General features: G+C 44.4%; 1 pseudogene; it reads left to right on the top strand.

The window, feature by feature from the left end:
• Positions 1–2,779: 2,779 nt before the first annotated feature.
• On the top strand, positions 2,780–4,054 carry LOC121445484 (annotated as a pseudogene).
• The last annotated feature ends 8,154 nt before the right edge of the window (positions 4,055–12,208 follow it).

Here is a 12,208-nt window from a genome sequence, read left to right as displayed (position 1 = left end):
AGCGTCTTAGCACGAGCTCCATGTACCATTTTGGTACCTCTCAAGTTATATGTCAGTGTTGTTAAAGAACTTTCTGTCTTTTCTCTCTGCTTTGGGTCCGTGTGATTATACATACAGGACATTTCAAGAGTTGTCTTAAATGGGATTATACTCTAGTAAGGGCAAACCGGGAACCATTATGATTGCACAAGGGGTTTAGAACATGTCTCTTACAGTGTGTGGGAGAGAAGACTAGAATATTGTAGGTTTATATCTGGGAAGGGAGAGAGACCTTAAGGAAATGTTATAATTGTGTTACAGGTAATGAGAGGCTTCAAGCTGACTCCTGGATGGCAGCTTCCTTCCCCGTTTCCCACAGTGGTCCCTTTCATCCCTGTTCTCAGAAGAAAGGAGGCTCATAACCAAAGGAAACAGATCTGAGCTCTCTTTGGCCAGATAAAGGTACGAGACTGATTGGTCTCTTTTGAAGACAGTTTTAAGAGGAATAATGGCTGAGAAAAGCAATATAAACAATGAGTAAAAAGACAAATTTGATTGGAGATGTAGTCCGAGAACAGAGGACTTATCTAAAAAGACACTCATGTGGCATTCACGTGGTTATACTTACTTCTCAACCACTGACTCCATCCTCCACAGACAAGTTGTAGCAGAAAATGGGAGGCAGTGCCCAAGAAGCTAACTTCATCCAAGATGATGCTGAGCTTAGAGTGTGGTCCTAGGTACTGGGCATGGTATCTGGGGGCCATGCATGCTATCGATTGCCATGCAGACCTTCCCTCCTTCTGTACTCAGTCCCCTCGTCACCTCGATGGCTGGCTACCATATTAAAGTCATTGTGAGAATTTAAACAGAAGGCCGAGATTCATTTCTTATGACTATATTTATGGCTTTGCTTTGCTTCAAAAACAAAACAAAAAACATATGGCAACTAGAAGAATATTGCTAGTTCTCTAGAAGACTTAATAACGGTTTTAGACAACCCTATAATTTCCAGCTGTGCTCAGATAGAGGTGCCATAATTCCCTCTTCTTTGAGGACAGAAAAGGAACTAGTTCTTGGTGCCTCTGAGCTCATCGTTGATATAATAAAGAAGGCATTATTTTACAACTGCATATTAAGTGAATATCTAATAGCATCGTTTTGTGATCATGTGGGATTTTTCTTTTCTTTCTTTTTATTTTATTTTTAGACAATGTCTCATTATATATTCTAGGCTGGCCTGGAACTCGAAATGTTGCTCAGATCCAAGTTTCTCCTGCCTCAGCCTTCTCAGTGCTGGGTTTACAAGTGTGCGCCATGACCACATTCACCTTTGAAAGCATCATTTTAAAAAGACTCATTGGCTTTTACTTGAAGTGTATGGGTGTTTTGCCTGCATGCATGCCTGGTACCTGTGGATGCCAGAGTTGCACATGGGTTCTGGGAACGGAACCTGGGTCCTCTGGAAGAGCAAACAGTGCTCTTAACTGATGAGCCATCTCTTCAGACCTAACAACACCACTTTTAACTAGAGGAAGGTATTTTGAAATTAGCCCTTCCTTCCCAGGAATAGCAAAGAAAAACAAACATGGCATTTTTTTTAAAAAAAAAAACAAATAATGTTCTAGGAGGCAGAATGGTTCTAGACCCTCTTGTTTCTGAGAACTGTTAGATTTTGGAATAATAGTTTGTGGTTCTTTTTTTTTCAAAGAAAAGTTGCAGCATAACACACAGCCAGCAGATTTTTAAAATAAATCTTAATAACATTGTGTCTAGACCATCACCTTTGAAAACTTCCCATTTTCTCAATTTCCTAAAATACTCACTGATATATATTTAGCTTCGCAAATCTGCTGACTTAGCAAGCAATGGGTCTCCAGCAAGACATTATTAGCACCCCTCCCCGCTTCCCCTTTTCTACCACTGTGCTAAGGAGAAGACAGCTGATAATGCTGCACAGAAAATGCAAGCATGTGAACAGACTCCTAGAATAACTCGGGGTTCACTCAGGAACAGACCACTTGCCCTGGAGGGGCTCCCCTGTGACTGGCACCCAGCCTGGAGATTGGGGATCTCTCATCCAGTAACAGCATCAGAGCACAATCAACACCTGAGACTTGACAGAGATGCTAATTTTCAGATCTACCTGGGTGACTTCTCCTGCCGGAATATTCCACCCTTAAGGAAAAAAAATAACAAATCTTCCCTTCTAAAATCCACCTAAAAAACTCCTTTATTTCCCCCACAGTGATGCTCTCCTTTAAAACACCAAGGAAACAGTGTCTTCCAGGCACAACGGAACTGATGAAACCATGGAAAATGTGGCAGCACACACAAGGCCCGTGCAGGTTCAAGCCAGATGAGGTCCCGGTGCTGAGAGAGGGGGATGGACACAGTTTACCACTCCTAACCAAGAAGCTACCAGCAATTTTCACCCATTTGCAAAGGAAAAAAAATAGTTTTGTCAAATGGAGTCTCATTGGCTATATTAGCTACATACACTTAAGGGCAGACCCCATGCCCAGCCGTAGATGACCAACACAAAAGGACCTCAATGGGATTTTTGTCTCATTTTGTGTTGTTTGGGCTTTTTCTTTTTTGCCTTATTGGTTGTTTACTACTCTTAGGTGCTGGGACCTGGGAGGCAGACTAAAGTCTCATAGTCAACTGTTAGTCCCACGCTTCCCTCAGCGATATAACAGCTCAAGGGCTGCCACCTTCCCTCTAACCCCTCTAACCCGGAACCTAACCCTCGGAACTCCTGTCCCGGTCCCTCGATTTGCTCTCCTCTCCAGACAACATGAGCTTCACCACCCGCTCCACCACGTTTTCCACCAACTACCTACCAGTCCCTGGAATCTGTGCGGACGCCCAGCCAGCAGGTCCGGCCTGCCAGCAGTGCAGCCAGCGTCTATGCAGGTGCTGGGGGGGGCTCTGGTTCCCGGATTTCCTCAAGCATCTAGGGTGGCTTCATGGGGTCTGCAGGCCTGGTTGGAAAAGGTGGCATCCAGACTGAGGAGACCTTGCAAGACCTGGACGACCGCCTGGACAGGGTGCAGAGCACGGAGACCAAGAACAGGAGACTGGAGAGCAAAATCGGGAATATCTGGAGAAGAAGGGGTCCCAGGGTGTCAGAGACTGGGGCCACTATCTCAAGACCATCAAGGACCTGAGGGCTCAGATCTTTGCCAATTCTGTGGACAATGCCTGCATCGTCCTGCAGATAGACAATGCCCATATTGCTGCCAATGACTTCAGAGTCAAGTACGAGACAGAACTGGATATGCGCCAGTCTGTGGAGCGCGACATCCATGGACTCAAAGGTGGTGGATGACACCAACATCACGAGGCTGCAGCTGGAGACAGAAATCGAAGCCCTCTAGGAGGAACTAAAGAAGGTTCATGAAGAAGAACCGTGAGGAGGGAGTAAAAGGACTAGAAGCCCAGATTGCCAGTTCTCAGGACCTCAGCAAGATCATGGCTGATATCCAGGCCCAGAATAAGGAGCTGGCTCAGAAGAACCGTGAGAAACTAGACAAGTACTGGTCCCAGCAGATTGAAGAGAGCACCACGGTGGTCACTACCCAGTCTGCCAAAATCAGAGATGCTCAGACCACACTCACGGACCTGAGGCACACCCTCCAGGCCTTGGAGATTGACCTAGATGCCATGAAAAATCAGAAGATCAGCTTGGAGAACAGCCTTAGGGACGTGGAGGCCGGATATGACACACAGATGGAGCAGCTCAGTGGGGTCCTTCTGTACCTGGAGTCAGAGCTGGCACAAACCCGGGCAGAGGGGCAGCACCAGACCCAGGAATGTGAAGTCCTGCTGAACATCAAGGCCAAGTTTGAGTCTGAGATGGCCACCTACCGCTGCTTGCTGGAAGATGGGGCACACTTCAGTCTCAGTGATGCTCCGGATGGACTCCAGTAACTCCATGCAAACCGTCCAGAGGACAACCACCCAAGGTCGTGATGGCAAAGTGGTGTCCGGGGCACTGAGGCTGAGAAGGAGGCTACCCCTGGGGACTGAGGGATCAATAAAAGTTGAGAGGTCACTGGAAAAAAAATGAAGACCACTACTGCAACTACTACAATTGTTGAGCCAAATCTGAAACAAGCTTTATTAAATACTGGCCATGACTATGGACACTGGCCAGGTCCATACCCAAGACCCATGCTCAGAATACAGCCCTAAATTACACTAGTCAGAAGCTTATAAAAGACAAAACCCACAAGGCTACTTACTTCCCACCAGTGTCCAATCAAAGGCAAACATGCATCCTGACGTACTTCCTGCCTTCATACCTCCTACCTACATGTGATTAAGCACCCATCCCGTGGCACTGGGGCAACCAAGCTTGTTTACAGAGGCAAAAACATGTAGCTTCTTATCTTACATGAACAACAGCCCCCAGCATTTCAGGAAATCATCTGTGCCTGGGAAAGTGGAACTTACAGGTGTAAGACTTTAAGACAATCCTGAAGCCATTTATGACAATTCTGAATCCTCTCAGCCTCTGTGCCATAGTGCTTCTCCTCCTCCCCTGGGAACCAAGGACCTAACACCTACACATGCACGTACTCAGTTCTTGAACAATTACCATTACCCATACATGTATGTTTTGATTTGGTCCCCTAGGAAACGGGGTCAAAATGACCTCTTACCTCATCTGATCTGGCAACAGCTCTCCAGCCAATTATTGGTAGTAGCCCTTTCGAATAAGCCAATCATAATAGTCAAGGAACCCCCCTTGTTTCTGTGGCCTTCTCTTTTAAAAGTAGACTGTGCCAGCTATTCGAGGTCTTTCGGCTTTCCGAATGCTGAGGAACCCTGTCATGACAGAATTAATAAAATCCTCATGCTTTTGCATCAGCTGTGGTGTGTGAGGTGGTCTCTGGGGGCGACTCCTCCTTGGTGTTTGGACGCTAGAGTCCAACACAGGTTAGTATTTTTCTTTTATAGATCTCTTAAGCACGGTAATTTAAAGTTAAAACATAATGTTAGCCGTTCCCCCTTTGAGCTATATCCTGAATCAAATCCTTGACTCTGTGGTGGGTACCTGTTTACACTGGGATCTAATGAATCAATCTAATGAATGGCACCCAGACAGAAATTTATGTATTTAGTTAAGGTATTAACATTGTAAGAGCCAACAGTAGTTAGCATCAGAGTCACTATCTAGGAAGAGACCAAAAATGAGATTGGGAATCGGTCATTTATTTCATCTCAGTTCCCCACCTCCACCCCTCCGCCACCGCCTTTTTATGAGTATGGCTGAATTATCTCTAATTACAGTCTTCTCTTAAAGCCACACAATAACCTCCTCTTTTACACGGAGTAGGTAGAGTGCCCTGTCATATTATAGAACTATTTCAGCTAATGAATCTACCTGTTGACAGATCTGGTTCCAATCAGCTTTCAGCAAGGCTAGGGCTGTCTGGATTTGTAGGACTGCCCGGAACTGGAACAACCTAGATCACATTTGGAGCAGTTTGTAAGCTGCTACTGATTTCTGGATGCCATCTACCAGCTGAAAGGAAGCTGCCAGAACAGATCTAGAATAGGGACAAAAGTTACAGTTTAGGAACTGAAAGGAAAATCTTACATTTGGAACTTCCAGTCCTATCGTCATGGTAGCTGGGAGAGGGGAGGATTCCCAAGACCAGAGATGAGAGAGAGATTCTGCCCTCAGGAATAGGCAGGTGGGGAAACTTAAGACTTTTGATCGACAGAGTCCTTATCTGGAGTCCTTTTGACCTGTGAGAGGTGGATTCAAGTCTTACAACTCCCTTGACTCCCTGAAGCTTACATGAATTTTTAAGTTTACCAAAAGAGATAAAAGTTGTAGAAATTTAACATTACCCCCGTAATCTGTACTAAAATCCACACTGTAGAAAAAGCCTGGAGTAGACCCACACCTTTGAGTCATAGCAAAAGATAAGACTTTGGGTTTAAAGTATGAACATTCTTTCCTCTGTCCAGAAGGCTGGATATATGGATTAGGCAAAAACTGTTTTTAGCTCAATAAAAAGCACCTTGAAGCATATACTCAGATGTCAACCAAAGGAATTTAAAATTGTGAGCTTGTGACTGACAACAGTGCTTTACCAGCTTATCAGAACCCATTGATCAATGTTCCAACTCGAAAGTTTTGAAATCTTAGTATAACAATAGCTTAGGGGGAAAGCCATCCGAAGCACTTTTCATTCTCCATCATTTTCATACACCTTTATAACTTGTATTTACACACCCTAAGTCATTTTCTTAAGCGTTCCCATCCTCAGATGATTGCAACTCGCATTTATATATCTTAAACCTTTTTAGGCCTTTACAATTTATATAAACTCTAAACGTTTAAAATCCAATTATTTATCACTAGACACAAGTGGATGATTACTGAGAGCAGTCATTGCAAAGCAAGTTCTTTCAAAGAAAGCAATAGCAGAAAGTTCCATCTGAAGCCCGTTATCCTTTAATATGAAGCCTGTTAGGGAGGAAAACCAGTCCGCCTTTCTCAACAGCAGACCTAGAAGCTCTAGAAAAAGTGAGACCTGATTTTTACATATGAAATGAAATAACAAGGTAGCTGCAGCTTTGGGGAAGGAGTTAGGTGCCTGCTGCTGCCAATCTGACAAAGCCACAGTTAGCCATCAACACCATCAGAGATCTGAGAAGAATAAATCAGAGCAGAAAGTAGAGACCAAATGGCCTCTGTATTGATTAAAATGACAGAGGCTTATCAGCCACCTGGGCAATGACTTATAGGCTCCTATGGTCTTGATGGCTTCTCTGAGGGGCAGAGGTCGTAGGTTTTTGGCTATCATGTAGGACAACATTATATCTTCAGGTGCTGCACAGGACAGCAGAGGCCTTTGGCTGCCAGACCTCGAAGGTCAAAGAGATAGATATTTTCCTGTGGATGGGGGACCTGGGAAAACTGACCTCATTTTGAGGAGGCAGAATAGGGTAGTCAACCCAACAGTGTCCATGATTTATGCAGGCCCTGGCAGCAGGTGTTGTCCAGTGGTTAGCAACACCACAATTCAGGTCTGTGACCCACTTCTCTTCTTTGGAGACCTTAAGGTCACCTCCAGCTCGAATTGGCCGGGCAGTGACGGCGCACACCTTTAATCCCAGCACTTGGGAGGCAGAGGCAGGTGGATCTCTGTGAGTTCGAGGCCATCCTGGTCTACAGAGTGAGTTCCAGGACAGGCTCCAAATCTACACAGAGAAATCCTGTCTCAAAAAACCCGAAAAACAAACAAAAGATAGGAATACCTCAGCTTCTAGTGTTTAGTGTTTGGTGCTCATAGCTGTGGCCCTAAATCTTTAAGCTTTTATTTATTTTCTATGATGACATATTAATAAAGGCATCATAAAACATTTTATAAGCTTAAATGTTTCATAGCCTTATAAATTTAAAGATTTTAAGTTGTTCCTTAAAAAATATGCTGCTTAAATTAAAGTTTTTAAAAACTCCAACATTTTCTCTTTAAGAGGTTTCAAACTCTCCCAGTTGTGGGCTCCTGCAATGTCAGAACAGAAACTGAGTACATATTTTTACTTTAAGAGGGAAGAAGCAAGGAGGAAAGATAATCTAGACAAGGCAAAACCAACGGGAACAGTGCGAACAATCTGATGTTCAGTATCCAGGATTCATGCATCATATTCTCCAGCCTCCCCAAAAGGGCCTGTCTCACCTCTCCAACTCAGCCCTCGAAAGCACCCATTTCCTTGTGTCTGTTGTTTCTGGAGGCTATTTTTGGCACTGACATCTAAAAATCTGCTGGGATCCCTCTCCTGAGCTTTCTTCAGGAACTCCAGCCCTGCCACACAATGCTAAGTTTCAACTGTTCTCCGTGACCACCCCCCACCCCATGCCTCTAAAACTAATACTACCTGGGTGACTATTACATTACCAAGTTTGGCTGCCAGCATGAGGTATATCCTCGTATATAAACTCATGAAGGTGCAGCTTTAATACCTTATAAAACAAACATTGTTTTTAAACCCTATCTTTCATAAACCTTGCTTTTAGGACTTTGCTTTCAGGACAAGAGTTATACAAAAATCCCTCCTAACCCAAAGTATCTTGGAGACCTGGTGTTGTTTCCTTAATTAGCTTATACCATGTAGTCACCTCTGCTGTTTTTTTTTTAATATGGAGTGTCCCAGGCATGCTGGAGGAGCCACGCAGAGCCACATGGGTCCCAAGGTGCTGGCAGCTGCAGCGAGAGCCAAGCGGCTGCAAGTTCCCAACAGCAGGCTGCTGGTCCCAGAGCGGTGGCCCAAGTGGTGGTGGTGGGCCATGTGGCAGGAGGCAGCAGGCTCTGGGAGCAGCCAGTCCCAGGCAGAGATGGCTGCTGGTTCCCGAGCAGTGGCTGGTCCCAGGCAGGGAGACACATGGCAGGCGGGCAGAAGACAGAGACATGGATAGACATGACATGCAGAGTGAGGTTGAATATTTATTCAGGGGGTTATGAAGGGGGAAGGGAGAAGGGAGGGAGAGAGAGAGAGAGAGAGAGAGAGAGAGAGAGAGAGAGAGAGAGAGAGAGAGAGAGAGAGAGAGAGAGAGGAAGAAGGAGAAAGAGAAAGAGAAAAGGAGAAAAAGACAGAGAAGGCAGGAAGCAGAGAAGTGGGGAGAGAGGCAGAAGTGAAGTTGCCTCTCCGAGAGGAAGATGGAAAAGAGAGCGAGCTCAGGCTGGAAGCTGAAGATCAGCCTGCCTCAGTGGATGGGGGAGGGAGTGGGCATGGCTTGTCTCTTAAAGGGACCAGGGGCCAAAACCATAACAACCTCTAATCAAGATTATGGTGGAAATTCATGACATTTTTTCCTCTCTAACCTTAGTAAATATGGCTGCCAGCCACATGTTTGCCTCTGTCCCAATGGGGGCCATCAGCTAAGATGGTGGCAAGCCACATGTTGCTTATATCCTAAGATGCCAACATGTAGCATGAATGGTTCCTTTAAGATTACCTATGCATAGATTTTTTAACAATCAAACCCGTGTTACAAGTTTTAAGTTAACTGTTTTGATGCAGGTTATACAGATTTCTATCTGAACTCAATAAACTTACAAGTCTTTAGGCATAGAAAGTTTACATAATAGACTTACCAAGTTTGATTTATAAGATTTCTAACTTAGCAAAATTTTTAGGCAGTTAAATGAAATGAATAGTCTAATTTTTTCTTGCTGTTTTGCTTTGCTCTCTCTTCCCTGCCACAAAATTGGGTAGGTCACCTAGCATGGGACAGAGAGGAAACTTTTAAATAAGCCAGTTTGGCTCTAGAGAATGAAGAACAATAACCCAAATCCAGAACCAGCTTTTCAATATAGTAGAACAATATAAAACAATTTTAATATTATCCTCATCCAAAAGACATTTGAATCCCTGCTAAACTGAATCCAATGACCAGAAATCTCAGAGATAAGAAATTCTGAGCCCTGGCTATCAAAGCAACGATGGCAAGCAGTGGCAGCAGTGGCAATTGCTGGCGGTGGCAGAGACAGCAAAAATAAAACCAATAAAAAGAACACAAACAGTAAAAATTAAACTAAAGACAAGACATTCTGTAATTATTCAGCCACAAACAAGGCTCCACTTCCAGGTTCTAGAGCCATGTATGTGCAGACAAGCCCTCAGGCAGAAGTGCCTGAATGTTAAAGGACCCCCCCCCCCAGCACAACCTATGTGCACGCGTACGTGGTTACATCCACTATGACTCAGTTAAGCCCTTTTGCTCATGCGTGAGCCCTGTCATCTGCATATGACGTAGCCACATCAACCCCCTAGAATGCTCTAGGCAGCTTTTAAAAAGCTGGACACGCCATCTTTCTTTCTCTCTGCACACGGATTCCCCAGGCCTATACAGGCCCCCTCTAGTAAACTCCTAAGTGGGTTTGTTGTGTGTTTTGTGGTTCCTTCTCACTTGTGCCAGGTAATTTCACATACAGATATGAAGCAAGTAAGACACAAAACTAGACCAAGAACATCAGGGGAGCAGTGTAATGCCTTGCTCTTTGCCTTGGATGGGAGAGTACTAAGTCTTGTCAGAACCCTCGTCATCCCAGGTCAGGATCTGGACAGAACCAGATGTCACAGAAAATTACTATGACCTACCAGTGGAGGCCTCCACAGATGCTTGCTGCTTTTCTCAGTAAGGCAGCTCCCTCTGATAATGTGGGAAACCGAAAGCACACCTGAAACACAAGAACACCTCCAAGGTGTGCACCTCCTGAGGTGTCCCCTCAGTCCCAGAGTCCTGAAGTGAAGGTCGCACTTTGGAATTTGGGTGGGTGGTCTGATCTCTGGGGCCTCCCAAATATTTCAATCCCACAAGGCAAGAAGAAGAACACCCTACAATTTTGGAGCCAAATTTGAAAGAAGTTTTATTAACTCCTGGCCAGGACTAGGGATATTGGTCAGGTCTATACCCAAGACCCATGCTCAGAATATGGCACCAAATTACATTAGTCAGAAGCTTATAAAGACAAAACCCACAAGGCTACATACTTTTTGCCTTCATCGGATTGAAGGCAAGCATACTTCCTGCCTACGTACCTTCTGCCTATGTGTGAGCAAGAATACACCTTGGACCATTGGGATAATCACACTTGTTTAAAGAAGCAAAACCACATGGCTTGTTTATTCCATAGAGATGCATAAACAAATGGCAATAAATCAGCTGTAATGAATAATCTGAAGTAAACTCACTCCTACCCTTTACACCTGGGAGAGGCACAAAAGCACAGTCCAAGAATAACTTCATATTTTTAAAGAAATCGAGGTCATAAATTCTTGTTTTGTTTTCTTGGAGTTTTGTCACAAGAACTTGGATCATGTTCCAACAATTGGTTTTTTGCTTCTTTGAGGAGGGGGGAGCTTATCTCTGGATACAAAGACCAGTATTTAGACAGTAGCAAGGAATTATGGGTTAGGAAAGTGGTAACAGCATGTTCTCTACATTCCATGGCCTCATCAGTCATGAGTAGTTGGCTAAGTTTCCAATACTAGGCAAGACTAACCCTCGCTGGGTAAGCATAAGTCCAATTAGTAGCTGTGGGTCATTCCCCAGGACATAAGTGCCACTATCACGCCTAAATGATGTCTTTTTTCCTGTATTCTTTTACACCCCGAGTCCAAATATCTGTTTGGTTTTGAAGGCCTAGCCTCCCAGGTTACCCAATTCACCTGGATAGTCCTACCCAAGGGATTCAGGTACACTCTTCATCTGTTTGGCCAGGCCCTACCTAGGGACCTGCTCCCTTCTCTAGCCCTCAAGGCAAAGTTCTCCAATATGTAAATGACCTCATCTTTTGTGCACTCGTAGGGGGAAACAAATCCAAGAAAGAACTAAAACACTTGTCAATTCTCACCTGATAGAGACCACAAGTTATCAGAAAAGAAAGTCCAATTGTTCCAACAACCAGTCAAATCCTTAGGAGGGGCCCTATCTAAAGGAAGGGGGAAATTAAATGAAGACCGTATGTTACCTAACTCTTCCTTCTCTTTGCCAAAAATACTTCAATATCAGGGGGTTTTAGGAAGTACTGGATTCTACAGGCTCTTGTTTTCGAGGAAATAGCTTGACCTCTATATCAGCTAATAAAAGAAGCCACACACACACACACACACACACACACACACACACACACACACACACATCACATACAGACAAGTGCTTGCACACCCCTCTCTTTTCACCTCCATCTGCTCCCTCTCCTCTTGTAAAACTTTAAGACAATTCTGAGCCCTCTCAGTCTCAGCAGTACTGCTCCCCCACTCTCTGGGAACCAAAGATCTAACAACTACACATGCACGTACTGAAATGTTGGGAACTTTTCATCTCCCTGAGTCCTTGTGAATGTTCCCCAAATAGAACTCAGTTATTGAATAGGGGCAAGATAACCCTTAGGTGTTGACTCAGTTACTGATGTTTTGACTCAGTCCCTGGGAAAGGGGCAAAGTGACCCCTCAGATGTTTCCTCTTACCTCACCTGATCTGGCAACCACTCTCCAGCCAATTACTGGTAATAGCCCTTTAAATAAGCAAATCATAATAGTTAAAGAGCAACCTCCAGACACTCACCTTGTTTCTGTGGCTTTTTCCTTTAAAAGTAGTCTGTACCAGCCATTCGGGGTCTTTCTGGCTTCTCAAATACTGCAAGACTCTGTCATGACAGAATTAATAAAATCCTCATGCTTTTAATCAACTGTTGGG

This window comes from Microtus oregoni, unplaced genomic scaffold, assembly GCF_018167655.1.
Source record: "Microtus oregoni isolate MIOR12 unplaced genomic scaffold, Mior012 000198F_ref0000285, whole genome shotgun sequence".
In the NCBI taxonomy this organism is placed as follows: domain Eukaryota; kingdom Metazoa; phylum Chordata; class Mammalia; order Rodentia; family Cricetidae; genus Microtus; species Microtus oregoni.
The sequence above is the reverse complement of the archived record's forward strand: the minus strand, read 5'-3'. Positions and strand labels throughout refer to the sequence as shown.